General features: G+C 34.3%; 1 protein-coding gene across 3 annotated transcripts in view; it reads right to left on the bottom strand.

Annotated features, from left to right (window-relative positions):
* The window catches only part of lingo1a (leucine rich repeat and Ig domain containing 1a), a 516838-nt gene extending 493026 nt beyond the window's left edge, over positions 1-23812 (bottom strand). For all 3 annotated transcript variants that reach the window (XM_088641269.1, XM_088641268.1, XM_088641272.1), the window contains exon 1: positions 23108-23812. The gene's annotated coding sequence lies outside the window, so the exon portion shown is untranslated. The remainder of the gene's footprint in view (positions 1-23107) is intronic.
* Positions 23813-24196: the final 384 nt, after the last annotated feature.

The following is a 24196-nucleotide window of genomic DNA, read 5'->3' as shown; positions in this document are numbered from 1 at the left end:
GAAAAGATTTTTCAAAAACCCATGCTTTAGAGATTACATTTGTAATGGATTTTTTAGTATACTGTAAGTGGTTTGATAATCTTAGGATTTTTTTGACTAATGCACCTTTAAGAACAATTTATCATAAAGTGCATTATTAACTAAAACAATATTTTCAGTTTGGATAATGCTTATTTTATCCTGTTAGAATGTATGATATTGTTATGAAGTGAATCTATATACAATGGGGAGCACTTGGCTAGTGCAGACATTTCCAGCTTCAAAGCAAAGCAAGTTGATTTTTGCAGAGATGTAAGGGTCTAAAACAAAGCAATCTAAAGTTTAAGTTAGTTAATTGAGCCCTGGGTAAATGATTAAATGTCGATCTGCAGTCCAGGAAGACAGCATATAACAGGCAGGTACAGAAAAGGAAGAGGAGACAGTATTGCAGGAAAGGAAAAGAAAGGGAGGAGGTGAGAGCTCCTTGTCTTGATCATCCACAAAGATCAGATAGGAATTAAGTATTTGAGCCTTATTAAGAGAGCCTGCTATTTTGTTGTTGATTTCCTGTGAAAAGAATCCCTCAGGTAAAAAATGGCCTCTCGTAGTTAGTGTGTGCATTTTTAAAATAGGTACTGTAGATAGGTTCCCTTTCATTTTATAGCATCCAGGTGTGCAGAAAAAGATTTAACCACAGGTTGTATTCTATTTAGTTTAGATGGCAGCGTATCTCTTCTTTTAACCTTTGACGACATTAAATCAGAATCTGAGTACTTGGTAGCAGTTCTGGGGTTTTTCAGGTAGTCAAGACATACTGTAGGACTCTGGGACACCTGATAGTAAGTTTGTACTGTACACACTGTAACTTGTGTGTTGTATGTTTATGTTATGTGTAGTTTAGTGTGTGTGTTTAGTGTGTGCCATTGTTAATAAATGTCTGTTTAACCCCGAGTACCTGAATTATTACTCTTTTCACATAAGCTGTGCCAGAAAATAAATACTGTTTTTCATGTGCCAACCACTATACCAACTGCTTGTGTATATTCTTGGCATATTCATTTAAGTTATGAGTATTGATAAATCTGCTTGGCCGTTTACTGATATTTCTCTATTTTCTTAACCTCTATTTGTAAAAATATTAATATTCATTTTACTCTCATTGAAAAAATATTCATACTTCACATTTATACCTATGCAAAAAGTGCCCTTTGGTAAAAGTGCCCTTCCAGCTAAGGAAGCTAACAAAACATTGAAAGGTTACAGAAAAAGATAAGATAAGATCACTTTATTTGCCACAAACAATTTCTTGTATTAGGAATTTGTCTTTTTGCATACCCCAACTTACTCTCCATGAGACACACAGACACACAGACAGGGAGAAAATGTTGGGGTCAGACTGCAGGGTCAGCCATTTATACGGAGTCCCTGGAGCAGTTGGGGTTAAGGGCCTTGCTCAGGGGCCCAACGGAGTAAGATTCCTCTGCCGAACAGGCAACCTTCATCCTCCATTAGCACCAGCACAGTGCAATGAGCTCCATTCCCTCAGGCCAGGCTAACCATCACAGTCGAACAGGTGAAGAGGGAGCTGAAGAGGCTCCACAAGGGTAAGGTTCCAGGACCAGATGGCGTCTGTCCCAGTCTTGAGGGCTTGCGCTGATCAGGTGAGTGGAGTTCTCCAGCACCTGTTCAACCTAAGTCTGTGCCTGGAGGGGAGTCCCCATTACCTTTAAAGCATTTTGAGTGGAAAGTCCAGAAATAGAAGTGCAATATGTGAGAGTGGAATGGGCAATTTATTGATTATTCACAACTGTGCAATAGTTGCAATAGTTACCTACTCTGTCTAATATACTTTGGAGTGCACAATATCTATACTATCTATATACAGTGTCTAAGGAGTGTATTACATCTTCCTTGATTTTGGTACATGCATACTTTTTTGTGTGTGTGCTTTTTCTGTTTTGTTTGAAATTCTTTAGTCCATTTTCTACATTTATGTATTGTACTGTATTACTACATTTGTACTGTACTGTGTTGATTGTGCCTGGCTGCTGTAGCACTTGAATTTCTCGCATGGGATTACTAAAGTACCTACCTACCTCCCTCATAAAAAGATCTCGTTACCACAATGCCCCTCAACACAGCATCAACCTGACATGTTAGGAAATGCAATAGTGCAAACAAAAACCATAATAATCTAGTTTGTTATTATGGATGTGGATTCTCTGCAGAAATTATTACTCAACTTTGGCAGTATTCCTAGGTTGATTTATTGTTCAGGATATGGTATTTTGTTTACTATAATAACTGGAAATTATGCCGGGCATGGTATTTTCAAACAGGTACAACACACTCAAAAACAAGATTCAGAAGAATGCTTTCAATGAAAGCTGCATAACCCTTTCAAATAAATGTAATAGTACTTTAGTCCCAAGTTAATTGGTCTCTTACATTTCTTTGTTGTTACTCTTTACACAAGTCTTACTTCACCAGTGAGACTGTCTTCTTCATGCTCTTTACACGAGACAGACAGCTTTTGCATTAACAATACATGATTTATACTTTTAAAACCATAGACAGCCTTTTATGCTGAGTTCCTATGCCTTTGCATCCATTCCCAGAGTACATTTGTAACACTGCAACACAGACTCTGGAAAAAGGTATGGACTGTAATGTTATATTTAGAGAGAGCATATTTTCTTTGCTTTACTTTAGTGGTGCTATTTTTACTGAAAACCTAGTTTGTTTTTGTCCTACATACTGATTGCCTTCTATTTCCCAGCTTCTGTTGTTCTTTGCCCTCATCTTTTTAATGAAAGGAATTTCTCCCACAAAAGCACAAAATGTGCCTCTAATGCAGTATTTTCTTGTGAGATCACAATGTGATGATGTGACACTCCTCCACAACCATTTCTTACTCATTTTTCACTCAGATTTCTTTTACAAACCATGCAAATGGCAATTAAATTAAAAGGCAATCTGTTGTAAAGAGAAAAATGCCAGGAGGGACCTCAAAACAGGAGCCAAGGGTGTCATCACCATCTGTGCCAATCTTCACTCAACGCTGGCATCCTCTGCTGTGTAGCTGTGAAGGGGAAGTGACAAGGGCTGGCCGCAAAGAAAGTAAAGCTTGGAATGTACTGTAGCTAAACCAACGCCCTGTGTCCATTTTTTTTACATGTGTATGAGTCCTTGCAGCACTCTGCTCTAACACATAGCTTAAAACATCTACAGTATTATTTGACTTCACAAAATGCAAACAATTCCAAGTAAAACAACCTTCTCCATATTGTCTTGTCAATTTGATTCTACTTGCCCTGCTGGGACTGCAATTCAGAGGAGTTAAATAAAGGTCTCTTTGAATACGGTTTGCTCCAAATTGCATACATTTGGAGATTTAAGGAACTGAGTTTCACTGCGGCTAATATAAACTTTAAAATAGAACCATGCAAAATGATTTGCTTTCTGAAATTCATATGCTTCTCACAAGTAGTGTGCCAGCCACAAGACAGCCCTTTTGTCTCTAGAGTAACAAGGTTATTAGGAATTATTGAGAAATATCCCATTACCTTATGTTCACCATTTAATGAAATTACATCTTGTTAATTTGATCTTGCACCAATGTTAAATGTTTATTGTTCTCATCATTGATGTGGCAATCCAGAGACCAAGGACTGCAGCTACAGTACAACTAACGTGCCACTAGTAGCCGTTAAAGGCCTCTAATAACTGTAAATTTAAACTGGGTGATGATTAGTTACTTAATTGGATAGATGGTGAAGTGACATTTTCACATGAGTGTGATTAGTTATGTTTGGTATCTAAAGGGCCTCATGCTGTTAGTTGGTAATTGGGCTTTAGAATTGCAAGGCTTTGTGTGTATCTGGGGAGATTTGTGTACAATAAAGTTTCCTGTGCTGAGCAGTATAGTCCTTGTGATTTTTTTCCTGTTTTGAGACCCCTTCAGCAACCTTTTGTAGAAAATGAACAATTATGGACTATTGCTTTTAATATCACCTGGGAATCTGGGAAAACAAATTAGTCCATAAATATTTTGTATCCGGAGTTTATAGACACTTATTTCAATTCACCAATGTGTGGAAACAGAATACTTTTTAATATAATGCATTTCATTATTGGATAGAGAAATCCCATTGTTTATAAGCTGCAAAGTATTGTAGGTCAAAGTAGTTACTTCTACTTCTTATTTTGGGTTTTTGTTTCTTAAATGGAGCAAATCAACAATATAAAACTACTTGTAACCTGAGAAAACCATTTATCCAAGATCCTTAAAGGCTATTACAGACTGAAGTTTTTTTAAAAAATAATAGAGGGCTTGTGTTTATTCTGCATCTATTATTTGCAAGTCTTATACCAGCCTTCAGTATAAATTTGTCTATTCAGCCTTTGGATCTTTTGATGACCTATTCAAACCACAATGTCATTCACAAGTCCCCTATACACACAGTTCAGTTTACACAGAGCAGAACTTTAAAACTCTAAGTATTCTGCTTTAAATAGCAAAGGCAAATATATTTGTATTACACATCAAGTGTGTTGCTTTTAGTGAAGAATTTGTAAGACTCGCTAATGTACAGAAAGCTCTATGCTATTTTTAAAATAATACATCAATAATATAATGATCTGACAATATAAAATGTTGAAAGTATTTCTAACTATTTCTAAGTGAGTTATGATCGTGTTCTGCTATTGTTCTCATGACTAGAAATTCATAAATATAAAGTACACCTAAAAAAATAAATAATAGTATAGGATTGGCAGTTATTCCATACTGGGATTATATTTTTGTTAAGTGTGATAAGGACACCCATACTAAGAACAAAATGATGCCTTAGCCTTTTTCTTTCTTTTTATAACAGAATTACAACTAACCATTTCTATTAAAACCATCTCTACATGTAATGTTTTGATGTTTCCCATTGGAAAGCCACCACTGAAGCTCTGCCTTTATATGTCTAATAGATGTTGAGCTAGCTTGACTTTATTTAAAATGCACAAACTGCTGTGATAAAACACCTTGTTAAAACTACATGAAGCAACCATAGCGCTGAGCTAATACGAAATTACTTTTTAAAGTTTAAATTTGTCTTTGAGCCCAGACTCAGTAGTCCCCTGTTCTGCTTAGAGAAAAAAAAATGATTTCCTTATGAAAAGCAGAAATATATTTGAGAAAAGAACTATTTTCCTGCTCTAAAAAGGCAGCAACAAGTTAGATTATCACTTATGTTACAGATATGCCTACTTTGAATAAATCTACATTTGAATACCAAAAAGACTGAATATTTGTAAGTAAGCTTATATTATTTTCTCTTTAAGCCACTGTTATAATTGCAATATTCTCCATTACAATGTCATTTCATTATGCAAACATCATTCCAAAGCATGAATAGAACACCATTGTATTGTTGTTACTGTACTTAAATCAGTAACATTTCAATGTCAAAACTGCATTTCTATGCAGTTTTTCAATTTCAAGAACCAGTTGCAATCTCATAAAAGACTTTCTCAAAAGCTGATGCCATTTATACCTATACTTAAACATGAATCCCCTTTAGAGCAGTCCCATTTGTTCTGATTGTTTTGCTTTTGTAAAAGCCATCTGATTGTTTCTAACAATGTCACAGATGTTCTGGAACTTGAATCGACCCATTGCAAAAACATATTCATTGTTTTCTGTTTGCAGTCATCGGTGATTCTGTTTAAGTTGGCATTCTTTATTCTTCAATAGCAGACACTGAAGCTAATAGGGTTTTCTAGAAATGTTGTACCATCAAAACAGATCTTCCACAAATATCAAAAGTCAAACAAAAGTTAAGAAAAACAAGTCCTAAAATATACATCCAGAAAGCTCTTCACTTGATTATAGCTTTGTTTCATTATCACTAAAGGCGAAAATATTTTCATCATTTAGTAATTATACCAAATGTTTTATTACCATATTCTATTACATTTGATCCATCTTATTCCTATTATACTGAATTATTTCTGAATTTCTTTATAAAAATTTTATTCCAATTGACTTCAGTCAACCATAAGCACTTATTTCTTTAATTACTGTAACATTCTGTGTATCATTTTCAAAGATCTTGTCCTTTAATTCAAATAAGGTAAAATCATAATATTTTCCAGCAATAAAAGATAAAATATTTAATTTAAATTTTCAATAATTTCGAGTTCTTTTGGTATATAGAATAATCAAACAGTACTAATTTTTAGGTTTTTGAAAAGATTACTTTGTTACCCTGGTAATTTAAGACACACATTTGAGCAGAACAAAAGACCAAAACTAAATTAACCAAATGATTGTAACTACCAGAACAAAGCAGTTTAATTTATTATATTTAAAGACATATTCCATTAACATGACAAGGAATCAACATCAAAAGAGCAATTTCTATTGCAGTAGTACTTGGGTTAAAGTGATATAAAAATTAAGAAGCATATCTAACTAGAAACTACAATCTTTAGTTAAAGTACTGTATGCTAATTATTTAGAATCTGCACAAAAAAAAGTAAATGTTTTTTGTGGCCACTGTACACAGCTGGCTCTTTGGGTCATTAACTCTCATCTCAGTTATGCAGTCAAATGTCATTGCAAACTGAAAATCTTATTTTCCTCCTCTGTAAGGGCCAAATTCATAGACTTCAAATTCAATGACCAAGTTCATAGACTTTCTTCTGGTGGGACTTTCAAACACATCACAATGATGGCGGAGCGGTGGCTCCATTTGGGAAAGTTGCTGGTTCAAATCCCATGGCTAGCAGAGGAATCCTACTCCATTGGTCCCATGAGCAGGGCCCTTAACCCCAGCTGCTCCAGGTGCACTGTATAAATGGCTGACCCTGCACTCTGGCCCCAAGCTTCTCTCTGCCCCCGTGTGTCTCATGGAGAGCAAGTTTGGGTATGCGAACAGATCTAATGCAAGAAGTTGTATATGGCCAATAAAGTCAAAATCTTATAGACCATAAAGGATTCTTTTAATTACTCTATTTACATACTCTTTTTATGCATATTCACTTTCAGGAATATAATGCATACTTAATAGTGTCTAACACTAATCTTCATAGACCATTCTGTCAGAAAGCATTAAATAACCTCATTAGAGAGACAGTTGACTGGGTACCAGAGATGATTTAACCTGTTGAATGCTAAGTTTTGTCAAAATCAAGAAAGGACACAGAAAGGATGCAGGTATACCCTGATTGAATTATATAATTGTCAGTATGTAAAGGGCTGGACTAAAATCCAGGTTCCACTGGTGGACTTGCCTGCAATTGACTCCAACCATCTTAAGTTATCTTTAGCTTGGGCAGAACACCTTGATAGTCATTCGTCAGTGTGATAGAAATCTGTGGAGTTTTGTTGTAACAAGCCCAATCAATAAAAAGGGCCAAATGTGATGGTTTAGGAATGAGGAACCAGTCCTCACAGAACGTCACTTCTGGTGTTTTTTGGCCAACTGACTGCACAACATTACATTACATTGATCAACTCTTAGGAACTCACTCGCTGCCCTTTCTGCAAACTTATCCTGAGGTGACAAAGAAAGTGACGAGCATATTCTTATACTGCTCATGTAACAATGGCTTTCTTGCAAAAGTGTGAGTTATTCTGTGGATGCTCTACTCACCAGTCTTTACAGGAGAAATGGGACTGTAGTCAGCAAGTTAGCATCTGCAACCTGATATGAAGCATGCATCATGAATGCGCAGTACCTGTGTATTGACTGTTCAATATAATGTCAGTGCACACACTACAAGAGAGACAAATTTTCCTGATAATTGTAAAAATGTATTGTAGTTATAAAAAACGATGTTCCTTTTGATGTTTGGTATATGTTAAATGATCGTGTACAGATTACAGTTTTACTCTTTTTTATAGACCTCAGTCTCCAGAGTACAAACATTTATCATCATATAATATGTGATCTCAAGTGGAAAAAAACATTCCAAGGTACTTATCCATAAGAAGATAAGTCCATAAATGTTACAAATGGGAGTAGGCAATTCATCCCATCTACCAGCTTTGACAGCATGAATAGATACTTTTTCTAGACTCCCACAACCCTTCGTGTATAAAGAGCTTACTATTCATAGGTTTAAATGTACTTGTGGTTTCTGTTTCCTCTGGTTTGTGTTTCACTGTAGATTCCTAAATCAGGCTCCCCTGTAAGTCTTCACTGGTCAAAATTGAAATAGATACCCAGACCAAGTAGGATATATTACTTTAAGCCCAGGAATGTACCTGGTCACTTTTTTATGTATTGGTTCCAAGAACAGCAAATTATTTTTTTATAAATATACTACATTGTGTGCTCTATTCATAACCATTACTGCCATTTTGTTTTCAAATAATTTAAAAAAGTTATTTGAGCTAGACCTAACATTTTTAAATCCATGCTGGCTATCACTCAGAATCCTATTGCCATAAAGGTGATCCTCTAGTTTAGCAATAATTATCATTTCAATACTTTTACATGTAACATACGTAAAACTTATCAGCCTATTATTACTTCTGGTTTCTGTTTTATATGGATGTGTGTTACATTAGCAATTTTCCAGTCAATGGGTTTTACCCCTGTCCAATTAAAGCTAATCCTATTAAGGCTTATAAATAATTAAATTGGTCTTCTGATATCATCTTAGAGTCAAGGATATCCTGATGAGTTCACAGTAAAGAAGGTAAAGAACAAAGACTCAAAACTCAAAGTAATTTGTGAATTTATCAAATCAAAATGACAAAATAAAGTTCCCTTGATAAGATTTCCTTGATTAAGAGTAAGAAAATATCTAACTACGCATGGTGCAATAAGGTACTAGTACAGAAAGATTCGCAAAAACAGACAATGTACTCTTAATAGGTCAAACCAATCATTTTCTGACTTCTGTAAGTGGAGAGACTTAACAAAATAGCATGTGTCTGAGTTTCTGTTTATCTTTTAACATTTCATAAGAATTCAGCATTGTTTTGAGAGCAAAATCTAAACATACAGCAGACATAAACCTATTCATTAAGCAACTACTGCACCATCCAACCAGATGGTTGATGAATCTGGTAATCAGAGCAGCTGACAGAAACCTTCTGCATTATCTAAGGACATGTCACTCTGATGGATTCACTGCCCTGGAGATGTGATAGATTGACAATGCCTGACATACTGAAACCCTCCCCTGCTTTTCAACTCAGAAATATATATATATCTATTTTCCCTAGTCAAAACCCATTTCCCAGTGTAATGCTGAGTCATGCATTACACTGGGAAATGAAGTCAATTTTGATTCTAAAGAAGTACTGTATTGCCGCTTCAACAACAAACCAAAAATGAAGAAAAACAAAAAAATGATTCCAGTCTGTTGTGCCGGAGGATAATTTTATGTTAAATCATTTTCACTAATTTTTTAACACATCTTACTTTAAAACCTTTACAATAATAAGTTAAATAATTAATTTAACTATGATCAGAAAACAAAACATACTTTTAAGATGCGTGTATCCTAAACTCCTGAACTGATTTATTAGGCAACATTTACAGCTTTCTCAGTTGTGCACTTCCTTCCTAAAGACACATACTGTAGCATCATACTAATGCAGCTTCCTTATAAATCTCTGTAGTATATCAAGAGCATTTATCAAGAACTTCTCTCTTCACATACAGTATTAGTGAAAATGTGGTTTACAGTGAAGAATTAAACATATTATTCTCATTCTTTTGTACATCATTTAAAACAATGAATAGCCCTTCATGTACAGTATATACAGTATGTTACATTAATTAAGTAGCAGAGCTACTGCCTATATTAAAAATACTCCTATACTTAATACTAAATATAACCCCCTTGGATCCTGATTTCACTTGCTCTCAGCATCTATGCAAGGGAGGGCCTGGTCAGTACTGGAGTGCAAGACCTCTATGAAAAAAGAGGATGATGCTTAAGTTGTGTTAGTGAACTAATAGGTGACTCTATTCTCACTGGGCCAGAATTTCTAAACAACCTGTTATGCTGTCTGGGTAAAGTGAGGTCCTGCCTACTTAATATTGAAAGATCCCCCTTTTGAAGGTGTTTGGTGTTGTCCATGATCTCCTGTCTAAAGTCCACTCTGAGTTTGTACAGTTTGACTTTCCTAATGTTCCCTCTGAATTGAATTGGTGAAGCAGTTACTCACTTTTTAATATGATCTCTTGTGTGGTGTGCCTGCTGACACATGTCTGCCAATCATCGTGTTCTGGTGCTGAACCTGAGTGAGAGATGATGTGGGTCCCTTCCTATACAGTACCTAAATCTCTTTTAGACCCTTAAGGACGAAACGTGAGAAGATAAATAAGAAATTATAATAGTTAAAACCTTGAGAAAATGGGTCAGAGAGATGATGCAACCAGAAATTTTAACTGTTTGCATGATCACTCTTGGACTTTCACTCCAGACACATTTCTACTGGACACTGGTATGCTTTACGCACTTTCCACGCTTTATCCTGCAAAGTTGTGGCATTACAACTCTGTAGAACTCTGTTACGACAATAACTTGTGGGTGTTGAGAGATAAATGGACTGCTCAATCAAGCTCACCACAGGTTACTGGGCACATTATTGTGTCACTAAGGTTATGCTCACAAAAGGATTTTGCTTTTCCTGTTATTTTACATAAATTATACATCACACATAAATTGTCATTGATCAGAAAACTTTGAGGGCTTTGATTTTTCTCGTTTGTTTTTCTTCTAATTCTTTTGCAAGTGACACCAAACCATTCCCGGTGAGAAGCAGGGGGAGTGTGATATGTTTTATTCCACCTTTGTCTTGACATCTTATCTTTGTGATACAGAAAACAGCTGAGGAAAATAATGAGATGCATATAGATTTTGTTGATTATTTATATTCCAGTCCTATTGCTTGAATTTCTGTCATCCCATGGATATGGCATTAGCTTAGCAAATATTAGGAAGGAGAAAATAATGAGGGCATTTTAGATGTCACCATAGCTATATTATGTATGAACATATATTGATCCATTTAACAATATTGAATAGACTGAATACTGTAGTGTTACAGAAACATTAGTGCTGGGCTAAACAGTTTTTAAGATAATTCATTTTCAAGAGAAACACCCTGAAAAACAATAAATATTACAGGTAATTCAGGAGCTATGTCAAAACTGCATTGCTAGGTGCCTTGCATTCGTAATAAATCGGCTTAACTGATGCAACTATGCAAAAATAAGAATACAACATTTCCTGCATACTGTGGAATACTCCTTAGGCTGTATTGATCTGAAAGTCGCGAATGCTTATAATTGATATTTTACTTTAAGGATAGTAAAGGCTAAATGCAAGACTATTCTACACCTTTAACAGCAGTCTGATCCAGTATAATAACACTGGGTGTGTGTAGAGAGGTGTAGTTGAATAAAAGGTGAGGTAATGTTTTTTAAGAACGCCCCAGCCATATTGTAATTTGCACAGAATATAATTACCATCAACCTCCTGCTACATCTTCTAACCTGCTGTGTTTTGGCTGGCTGCACACACTATAATGAGTACCACCTTTCAAGCATAGCTGATACCATCATGCATTTTCCGAATGCCAGCTGAAAATCCATCTAAAATTTCAATAGTATCTTCACTGCTGTTGGATGCTCTTCACTTCATTGAATTGAATCTTGTAAATTGTAAGATTTTATAAACAATACGACAGCTGTAAAGCAACAGCATGGTAGCAGGGCACTTCATTTATATATGACCACATTTTATGGAACCGTTGTTTGTTATTTATGAGGTAAGAGCTTTGTGATGGCATGGCATGCACAGCTATACAAGAGAAAAAAAGGCATTGTATTCAGGACACTTGAATCCAGACTGTTTTTATTGTTTTGTTTGCAATTGCATTGCAAAACTCATCCCTGCTATCCATCTACTGAATGACTTACATTTGCCCATCTAAAATGAAATCAAAACAACCCTGGCTTTAGAAGAAAGAATAAAATCTAATCATGCTTAGATTAAGTGATATTATTCACTGTGAAGTCTATCATTTTAGCTAAATAATAGCAGTGGAATCAAATGCCAACATGCATCCTTTTATTATCCCCCACTTCCCTTTGCAGACATCAGCTTGCCTTTGAAGTACTCCATAGCTCTGGCGATTATGCAATGGTCTATTACTCTGGCAGGGCTTCTTATACACTGCAGTGCTAGAACTCCTATTTCAGCCTCAGTAATTACCTTTTAGTAATTACCAATCAATAGATCCAAGTTATAGACTTCAAAGGTGTGACACAAACCAGTATTTAAGTGTTACTCTGGAGGGAAAGCAGCGTTGCACTATGGTTTATGAAGCTTTCCTAGCTAAACTATAGAATTTATATTGCAAAAAATAGGAGATTAGCTCCCTGCAGTAGAGGGTTGCACAATACCATCCTAAAACGTTTAAAAATAATACTTTCTGCATACTTTAAACAAATTTCTTCAAGAACTATCAGATTCTGTAACAGTTGTGTGATATCTTCTTTGTTGTTGTGACTCAAAATCCATTGACCTCTATAATTTGGTTTTATATTTTAGACTCATTAGTTTGGAATTTTTAATTGTTTTCTTTAGCTCACACCAATGGCCCTTATAATGAGGGATAACGAGGAAGACGAGACCTGCTTCCTGCACCAATAGACATACCAACTCATCTGTCTTGAGATAGGCTGCCAGCTCCATAGAGTTTGACAGAAAAGATAGTCTCAAATGCATCTCCTACAAAATGTCATTATAAACCTCAGACTCCTAAGACTATGTGGGAGTTACTTTTTACCGAACAAACTACACATCACAGTTAACGGTGTACACGCTCCAGATAATTAAAAATATCATGCAATTGAGCAATTTGTTTTAGAAGCCCATCTATGCATTTTAATTAAACCCATTTATCTATATTTTACAAATGCAGTGCAGTATGAACTATATTTCAATGTTCAATTCCTCTTTGAACACATATGAGTACTTCAATTCTATGGCAGGTCTATTTGCAGGCAAAATGATCTTAGAGCCTCCCCTTCTTAGTCAGTAATAAAGCATCCCACGGTCTGCTTGCTGAATAAAATTAATACTTTTATTTATCTCCGACTTTAGATTCTAAACCTTTTTTAAAGGTTGTGTAGCTGGATTTGTCCTACTAGTGGATTCCAGTGGATCAGTCAACATATATATTTCTTCAAAGAAACATTTCCAGACTGTCAAGTTCTACCTCATCAATATAGATCAATAAGTGCTTATAAACATTTGGTTGTGGTAAAAATATTCTTAAACAAGCAGTTATATTTCTTCAAACATTAAGCATATACAGAATAACTAACATGGACTGTGAGACTTGAAAATGGACATTAAATGTTACATCTGAAGAAAATTGATAAATAAGAGAAGAAACACTATTATATAAGCAAAAGAAAAGCATCTCAGATTTAGTTAGTTCATATTAACAATATACTTCTTATAATAACGCAAAGGAACAAGTAATAGGTTTATTCCATGCTGAAAAGAGAAGAGAGAAAACACAACGTTTCAGCTGTGAAGCCTTCTATGCTTCTATGAGAAGCAGACTATGCATGCTGATGCAGCCACCAACCTGTTCTTATAATAATGTTTAATGTATATCTTATTAGCAGAAGCAAAGTTAGATACGTTTTTGAAAATCTTAGTTGTATTTTTCTTTTTTTTTTCAGAGTGAGTAAACACTCAAGCACATCATTATTTTTTGTTGGAATACATACAGTACGTAAATCTTTGCATCTACGAGGATGCATTCTGAAGTCAACTTTATTCTTTCACCCATATACTGTACACATCATGCTGGAGTGCATGCGTACAGTATATATACACTGTGCAGTATATGCTGAGCATCAAAAAGAACATCACTTTTAATGCACATGCAGTATTTTCAGAAAAATAAAGTGGATACTGGATATGTATTAAATGTTTATGTGTCATTTTGGCTAATGTATCATTTATGTTTGACCATGATATGATCATGATTATGACTATGATTTAAGAAGTAATGTAACCTGTCAAGTCTATTAAAAAACTCTTTTTAATCAAATAAAAACCTAAAAGGATCAATATGCCACACTTATCAGGAGAACAGGACCAGTTCAGTATCTTGTCAGTATCCTGTCACTTACAGTATATACAGTAAGTCTAATATACAGGAAGTCATGACTCCTTTTCCAAAACATATAGTTGCTAGAGAATTACTCTTGTTGTGATCAATGGCAACCTGACTTCTCAGCACTACACTGATCAAGTTCCAGGGCCTCAGATGTTGCCCTTCCTGTGAGTTCATCCTAATGTTACAAGATTAGCAGGGCAATATTGCTGCTCATGAAATAATGGGAGACTAACCTGTGACTTTTATAGTAAACCCCAAGATGATTGACCTTGTTGATGGCAAATTTCATTGTGCCACTTAAATGTACCTGAAGAGTCACATGTCATATTTGTTCCCCAAAATGTCAGTGTACTTTTTGTGTACATACAACAACTAAAACAAACGGTCATTTTCCTGATGTGACCATGTGAATTTGTTGTAGTTTTTTAAGTGATACTATTAGTTTCATATCGAAAAAAAATTTTTTTACAAGGTTGTGATATCTCAGATTATCTTTGGCTTTAAACTCCATTTTTGAGTTGCAGATTCTACTGGAGCATTATGAAGTTTCTGCTGACCTGATTATATACAGTGACTGTGACCTAAATTCAAAATTAGACTTTATAAATGTTGTCAATTTTAAGGAATGTCCATTAAAAAGAATTAGCCTGATAATTTACTGGAATACTTCAGATGTAATTAAAAAAAATTAAAAATACACTTCCAAAAGTGAATCAAAATAAAAGGCACAATACTTTAAAATGTATTTTCTATAGAGTTATAAAAAATTCAAAACCTTCGTTACTTGATTTTCCAGAAATAAAACAGATTAAAAGAAACATTTAAAGCACTTACTCTGACTTAAAAGTAACAGTAAAGTAAAAAAAACAAAACAATTAAAAAAGCACTACACCCGATCAGATTACTTTCCATATAAGGCTATTTTTATGTACATACTGTATGATGCTCATTTATGAGAAAGACTGAGAAAAAATATGCCCATTGTCTCATTCTTAATTTGGTATGTAACAATGTGTTATACATTGCAATAGAGCAAATATTTTAAAGCATCATATGCAAGACTGACCATTCCCTCATCACAGATAAATTGAAACGAGGCAAAGAAGGCTTAACAGCCAAAACATGTTTCTTTTCTTCTCTTATCAGCATTGAATAAACCTTCACTTGTAGCTTTAGGAGCACTGTCTGTACCTATAAACAACCACGATCAACCAGGATACTTGCCTACTAATATAGAAACCAGGTATAATATGCATTAAACCTGGTTTCCAAAGTTTTTAATAAATACAATGTAAATATTTAAAATTTGGAATTTCCAGCTTCTTCAAGACAACTCTTTTTAATGTTTGAGAGATCTAATTTGAAAAGAGTCCAGACTTAATTTTTCAACTTGTTGATACATTGCAAAGAATATAGAAATATTAAATATTTCACAATAACAATAACTTTTGTATGATCACTTAACTTAGCAATTCCTTTGATATGATCAGGGGATAAAATAGATAATGTTTCAGACAGCTGTTATAGTTAAATTTTCATCTTCACAAAAATAATCAATTCATTTACTCATCTCTTGTATTTATGTTATTGCTTATTATTTTGATCTTCCTTAAACAGTCTATAGTTTTAAGTTTTAAATTTAGAACGTTTTAAGTTTTAAATACAGAACATTATACTAATTTGTATAATTACAAACAGTTTTATTATTTATAGCATTTCTTGTAATAAAACTTGAATAAAATGATGTAAATCAATTCAAAAGGTGTCCTATCCGTGGTCTCCAGGGAAACCCTGTGTTCTGTGTCCTTGTAAGGCAGCCACAGTTCATGAATTTTCTCTTCTGAAGCTTCTTTTTCCTCTGGAGAACAGAGACCTAAAAGAAAGCACCACAGAACACAGTACTGTCCCCAGGTGCTGAGGTATACGACTTTCATATTATATGTTCTGCTGTTCTGTTGCAAGGAAATAGTTAATGTGTGAAAGACTAAATAAACTCTTGCTTGTTTCAGCTGTGCTGTGTTTACAATAGAGGAAAATAATGATCTTTAAATATAAGATAATCATTTGCATAATCATAACATCTGTCTTCATAAGCCCATTGTTATTTTTGTAGATTGATTGACACTAATGCCTTGTAAGGGGAAACATGGTCATGTACAGTAGCAGTGTCCATGAGCTCAAAAAACATTTGGAATAAAGTCAATAGAGCTAAATATTTTAAGGAAGATCAGAATTAAATACTATAGTGAAAGAAATATCAATAGTTGAATTGATATTTAATTTCCTGAGAGAAAATTCAATTCAGGCTTGTATAATTAGTTTTAAAACTGCATGTCTACCAATATTTCAATGAAAATCTACATCAATAACTGCAAAAATGAAAGCAATCAATGAACTTCTGCCTGCAGGAATTTGTGTTGATGATGTACTGATCTCAGATAATTTGATATGATTATAAGCCTTTTGTCCTTGATAATGAAATAAACAGTCCCCTTAAACATTTACCAAAACATGTTCATATTACCTAAATAAATGAGTTGCATATCCCAAACATGACAAAGAAAAATGCAGATCTACAAAGAGATTCATGTTACCTTGCTTCTTGCTGATCATTCTTGCTAACAAAGTCGGAAATAAACTCAAATCCCTTCTTTTAAAGGAAGTGCAAAACGACTTCTAATAGCCCAATAACCAAAGCAAATGATAGAATTTTCCTCTAGCTTTCATTCTGAAAGAAAAGATAACTTAAAAAAACTCCTAGGGAGCCAGATGATTTTGCAATGCAAAAATGTAATTAGTAGCGAACAGCTAAGCTGCACCACATGATTTTCAATGCTGTGGAATGGCACAACAATGCCATCCTATTGTAATTAGATGGTAACATAATATTATATGACACAGCTATGCAATTACACAATTATTCTGCTAGGACAAATTTCACAATAGAATAAACCACTGGTGCTTTAGAGTTTACAGCTGTGTAATTATTTTATTACACTTGATTTTATATAATAATCTGAAAAACCTCCAAATGATATACAGTATCAGTTGTTCTGAAAACAATATCTGCATAGTGTTGTTTCGCCCTCTATTAGAAATAATTAATACCCAGAACATTAAAAATACTGTAGCTTGACCAATTTTATATACTGTATACTGTAGAATTTATTAAATACTCTCAAATGTATTATCCAAGATACAAGACTTGATATAGTTTCTGGGCTAATAATATTAAAAATAATATTATTTGTCCTTTATAAAAGTGTCCTTTTATTATTTCTAATCACACGGAGAGATAGACAAAGAGACAAGTACTGCAGTACATAAACATATGAACAGAAGCTGAATCAGATATATTAAGCATACTTTTGGGGCTCATTGATAAGACTGGACCAAATGATTATATACAGACTCTCCTTGGTCACACAGTTAAAAGTTTTGCAGAACTATATTAAGTTATAAATGATTAAATTATAATGGTCAAACAAAGACAAACAAATATGACCATAGAGATTGCCAGGTGATATCAACATGCACACACCAACACACCAATACTGTAGATCCTTTTACACAGACTGCCTTCTCTAAAGCACTGTCTTATGATACAGTTAGCATGGAGACCAGAAGTGAAAGAGACTGACCTCTTCTCATCTGCTCAAGTGTAATTTCTATCAACTATAGTTTTAATTGAGTTTAGGCTGCTGTTTTTCTTCATGATTATGAACATCTCAGCAGTACAATACACAGATGATGAGTATACTAGATCACATAAAAATAAAACAGACACTACATATCAACATCACAATTAAATGCCTCACACAAGTGGTGCTACAGATACAAACAGCTCATTTGTTTTTTTCACCTTTATGAAGCACTATTTGTAAGATAATTCATTTTTTTAAAATATTTCATTCTTCAAGTGATTAATAACCATTTTGACTTTTCATTCCTAATACTGTAGCTCCCAAAAGACAAAATATATGAGCAAGATATATGGGTTTAATTTAAAAAAAATGACATACATATTATTTCAGCTGTAGAGCCTTGTTCTGGAGTGTGTGGGCAAAGGAATTGGCCTCTGCATTTTCCTGTATGCACACACAATCAGTACAAGCTTTGGCAATGCTGTCAAATTGCATTTTTAGGGATATTTTACATGACCTAATATGTACTGTATATAGTAAATCCTACATTCACTACTTCAGAGTGAAACCTACTGTAGATTGTTGCTTGACATATTTGAACATATTTGAACATATTGATAGAATAAAGCTAAAAAGAATTAAATCTAGGTACAGTATTATACAACTGAAGGAGCAGGCCTGTGACTGTGTCTACAGGCTGGCTCTCATCTTTAGCCTTCAACAACTTAGCGGCTGCTTATTTTGAATGGCTAGAGCCATATTCTATAAGAGCCTAGTGAGTCACGTGCTGAAATCAATAAATCAATCCTTCCTGTGTTAAATAGGATCCCCAGTTTCAAATCCTCATTTTCCCTAAAGATTTCCCTACAGTTCTTCTTTATGTTTAAATGCAAATCAGCAGCCTATTTAATGTGTTGTGTCAACCTCTGACATGCAGGGAAGGGAAAGTGAAATTTATCCTAGTTTTTTTTTAGTGTTTTTATTTTGTAAAACACATTCATTGGGTTCTAGGGTAATTGCTGGGAAATGGAAGAAGGATATAAATCAGCAATGTCAAATATCTTTCAGATTAAGTTAACACCAAATCCCAGTGGTATTCATGCAATAGATCACTAGTTAATGGCTGCCAGGCAGCATCAGCTAAAACTACAGTGTAACCAAGTCAACCAGATAGTTCTGAGTAGCTTGAATATGTGATTATAAGATTTCCCCCACAGAGACTTCTATTCCTAAAACATACATTTCTGATTCCAATCTATTTACAACAAATAAATTTGGCAGCAATATCAATGATTTGCAATTTTTGAAGTCTCTTTTCTTATAATACTAATGTCTTAGATGAAGGAATTTCTGAGACTTTAGTTAATCTGTATAAACATCCATCTTAATTTGTAATCCAATTTTTAACAAATGAAAATGTTTTTTATATATCAGAAAAAACAATAACAGTTAAGGGGCTGGACATCTTGACAAATGATTAAAGAAACTGTCAGAGTGAAAGACTCTACACTTACTGTGAATGCTTATCAAGATGTATTTCATGGCAATTTTCCAAAGTACCATGCTTTTGTGTCTTCAATAATATGCATTTGTCATGCTCCCACATGCTTCGATAATTCTTATAGCTGGATGACTGAGCAAAACCATCTGAGATTTCAAGACATAATTTTAAGATTATCACCAATTAAAATGGCTTTAAATAAAAAAAAAACGTTACCACTGATAAAACTGACAAGGTCTTCATTTTAAAGCTATATGATAGCTAAGCCTAACTAATTTGCAAAATACAAGACACATAAACCCAGAGTTAAGTCAACAATGTTTATTTGTGAACACTGTCCTTAACATCAAATAGTTTGTTACAGGAGACAAAGGGTTTTATGATTTAAATAGTCTGTATTATACCAATACCTCAAAAACACAAAAAAAGTCCTTAAAAACTTCCAAACAATAGTACTACTATCTTTAACAATAATAAAACTAATGTAATATTCAGAAATGCACACACTAAAAACTTATTTTTATTATACAAGTTTAAATCTGATGTTGTAGATTATTTTATTAGAAGAAGAAAATAGAATCCAGTACTGTTTCCTTTCATTGGGACTTTTGCAAATTAACACAGTGTTGCTGTTTTTTCATCATAATAATCCCCTATGTAACCAGATAAGTCAGTTGAGAACAAAGTCTGGTTTACAATGAAGACCCATCTATGAGGCTTACACACTTACACTCCTGCTATACATGTATAAATTCATTAAAAAAAAAATCTGCTTTAAAAGTTTATCACATGTGATCTCCAGTGCTTTTGACAATAAAATCCAGCTCACAGATTTGCAACCCACTTAGCATCTGGTACCTAAGACTGTTGACTTATAATCTTCCATTTCCACTAAAATGCTTTCAGGCATGCAAAACTACAATAAATAATAACACAATGAAATCACTTTACATTAGGAATGAGCTTGGATTTCACACTCCACAAGTCCCAGATATCAAACCATTATGTAAACACATGCATCTCCACATATCAATATCTGAGCAAGAATTTTACAGGACAGACTTTAACTCCTGTAGAAGCTAATAACTCCAGTCATGAAAATTGAATAATGCTTGGTGACATACAGAAAAAGGAATCTGAAATGTGTCTAATGGAGTTTTACTTGGAAGACCCAGACAATTTACTTCTTTGAGGAGCATTCAGATGATGAACATTTTTCCAATTTATGAGTGACAGATGTTTTATGCAAGAGTGTTATTTTAAGTATATGTGTAAGCTATTAAGTGACCATCCCAGTATAAAGCGGTGTGCCCTGTTTAAGACAACATGATAAACTACTAACATTGTTCACACTGAAACTTGCTACAGATTCTCCATTTTGAAACTATCACTACTTTGTCACATTTTTCACTTAGAACATCACATAGAATAGACTGGAATTTTAATATATACTTAGCTCCAGCTGCTCATATTTACATTATTGTTAACCAAACACTTATCAACAAAGATATTGCAACATCACAATTTTTATTTGCGCCAAACAGGAAGAAATGTGAAAAATGGTGTAACATCATGACACAGAACAGTCTATTCCATAATTTATGAATAGCAGCCTACACTGCTTAATATGACTATATTAAGTTTAATATGACCTTAAAAGAAAATGCAATCAATTTACAAAACATCCGATACTGCACTATATACTCAATTAACCACATACTGTGACATAATGTGAGGAAATATATACTAAAATACATTCCAGTATCATGATGATATACATTAATGGAAAATGGAAAAATAGCAAATAATCAATGAATATTGTGCAATAAATATAAATGACCATGTTTAATTTGCATTTATAATTAACCATTACTGGGTTAATGAGGACACCATGCTGTATGTAGTGCCATCTTTTGGATGAGATGTTAGACCTAGATGCTTGGTCATTAAGGATCCCATGACACTATTTAAAAGAACCCAGATGAACCCAGTATCCTGGCTAAATTCCACTTTGGGTTTGTAGAATCCTTAAATTTACCCTTGAATTCAATTGGTGAGGCAATCTTTGATTTACGAACCTCATCTGTTGTGTACTGAGAACGACTTTGAGATCCTTTGGAAAAAAAAGCATTTGACAAAAATGCAAGTAATGATCGCAAAACTTCCTAACCCTGTACAGCCAGAATGTTTGAGTATGGTAGATTTATTTCGTACAACAATTTAAAAAAAAAAAAGCTGAACCTTACCTACTGCTGCAAACACCTGAAAAATATAATCTATAGCAATACTTCAGTGTCAATTACAAGGACAAAGAAAATATCTAAGTGGCTTTAACAGCCCTGGATTTTGAAGTGGAGTCAAAATAAGCCACTGTGAAAAATGAATGTACTGACTCGGTTATCCCTCACAGCATATCGTTATTCTTTAGAGACCTGAAAAATCTTCCATAAAAGTATGTGACACTTGCATCACAAATGCTGTCATTTTTAAACCTATCTTTTCTCACTACAGACAGCAATCCACCTTCCAGTCACAGAAGTGCTATGTAGAAAAGTCCAGTGTTCTTACATTTATCAACACAAAACACAGCCTCTTTCAAATTTAACAGTTTTTTCTCTCTGTCTGATATTTGCAGTTTTGGATACTCTTCAAGATAAGCTCTATTAAATAATAAAAACCCACAGATTCTCTTTTGACAATGTAACTATTAGACTCTTAAAAGACTCATAGAAGAACCTGTTATAATGTTTTCACAAAAGTCATTGTTATATTCTACAAAGGATTTTTCCAAATCTTGATCTGAAATGGACAAACAGTGCCAACATATGGCAGTTCCTGAAAGAGGCTACAGTTTTTTACACTACACTTTTTTATAAAACTGGAAGAGATAACTTAAATATTAAATCTTGCTCCAGCAGAGATATTGAGAATATACAGTATATGTATATTATATTGGTATTACACATTAAACAAGAAAGCCAGAAATGTAAAACAAAAGTTGAACAAAAATGGGCTCTTTGCTGCCCGAAGTGTCTTCTGCTGTATTTCTCACTAAAATACTGACTAATGGGCCAAAAGCTAAAATTAAAGTACAACAGATTTTCTTTCAATGATTTCGTTTCCCCTGCCTGCATCTATAGAGTTACTAACAACAAAATATTTCCAACAGACAACAGGAGCTCCAAGTCTCTTATTTGTTTTTCAACTTTACTATTCTTCCCTTCCAAATATAATATGATATCCCATCCTTAATTTTCTTTAAGTGCATAACACTGTATATATTTTCAAACATAATAAATCAACTTCACTATATACCAGCAGAATGTGTTTATGAAAATTATTTCATATAACCAGAACAAAAGGACTACGAAGACATTGAATGATTTCCCTTAGTGATTAGCCATTATTATTAATGATTGCACTGTAGTGAAAAATGTTTAGTCATCCTTGCTTAAATGGAAAACAAAAACATTCTTATTACTACACACAAAGACTGTTAGTAATGAAGCTGAAGACAATCAACCAGTCCATATTTACACACTTCATCCTTAGTGCAAACCTTGCTGTAATGATAATATGATGGATATACTGTATGTCATAATCAGATTAAGTTAGCTTTACAGATGGTGAAAGCTGATTGTGTAGGTGCTGTATATGTGTGCATGCCTGGGTGACTAGAAAAGACTGTGTACACAGTCTGACATATCCACATCTAGCTTTCTATTGAATGATACAGGACACCAATGTTGAGAAGCATGGAGATAAAAACTAAACAATAGTCCAAAACAATAAAAGGGCATCAATGAATCAAGGACTTACCAGATCCCACGGCAGCACGTCACACAGCAGGGAAACGAAACAGGAAAAAAGATGTTATTCTTTCCTGTTGAAATCAAAGGAGGCCACAGATGATAGCTAGTCTCCTGTCTCCCTGTCTTTTCTCCCTCTCGCTTTCAGTGCCTTCAAATGAACAGCTCTGAAACTGCACTGCAGCCAGAGATGCTGAACTTGGGAGTGCGCTCCAGATAATAGCTTTCCAGACGAAAAAAGGCAGCAGCTAAGCATCCACTCTTAAAAATCCCAAGTAATTCTCCTGCTTTCGTGCAATATTGAGTTAATCTCCCTTTTTTTAAAGTGACAGTCTCTCCTCAGCTCCTCTCAATCTCTTTTCCTCCTCAAGTGCAAACAACAACAGCAACAAAATAAAATTCCTTAAGAAGAGGTATTTTTGTTCCAAGCTCTTCCTAAGTCAGACACCAAAAGTAGTAGTAAAGGGCAATAAAGTCTTGTGAAAATGTTTGGCTCGCTTTCTCCGTCCTCTCTCTCCCTCTCTCTAATGCAGTCGTAAGCAAAAAAATGAACAACCCACAGCTTATAAATAAACAACCTTCTCCCTCCTCGCTCTCTCAGTCTCTCTCAGTCTCCGTGCCTCCTCAGGGAGAGAATCACTCAGCAGTACTCTTCTTAATTTCAGGACAGCCTCAACCTTCTTTAAGCAGACAACAGAGCCGCATACCTGGGGAACATCTACTGTATCTCCCTCCTACTATTCTCCTATCCTGTTTATCAACCTCTGGCAGTGCTGCCACCCCACAAAATGTTTCTGAACCTTCTAAGGTTAATTACTTAGAAACCTAACTGCCACCATAGCTGAAAGCCCCTGTGGAGTTTGTAGAAAATATCCCTGCTCTGGTTTATCCCTGGGTTACAGTGGACAATTCAGTCACTGGGGTCAGGTAAACTATGTGGGAGATCTTTTTCCTCAAATAACATGTCAAGTGAATAACAGACCTTAAAACATAAAGTAATGAAGCATTGCTCTATGCATAGAGATTTTTATTTCTCTAAATTTACAGGAGATGGAAGCATCACTTGATTTTAACCACCATAAAGATCTGACTTAATTGC

The sequence above is a fragment of the Lepisosteus platostomus genome, chromosome 7 (genome assembly GCF_059453375.1).
Source record: "Lepisosteus platostomus isolate fLepPlt1 chromosome 7, fLepPlt1.hap1, whole genome shotgun sequence".
NCBI lineage: Eukaryota > Metazoa > Chordata > Actinopteri > Semionotiformes > Lepisosteidae > Lepisosteus > Lepisosteus platostomus.
Note: the sequence above shows the minus strand (reverse complement) of the source record. Positions and strands in the feature narration are given on the sequence as shown.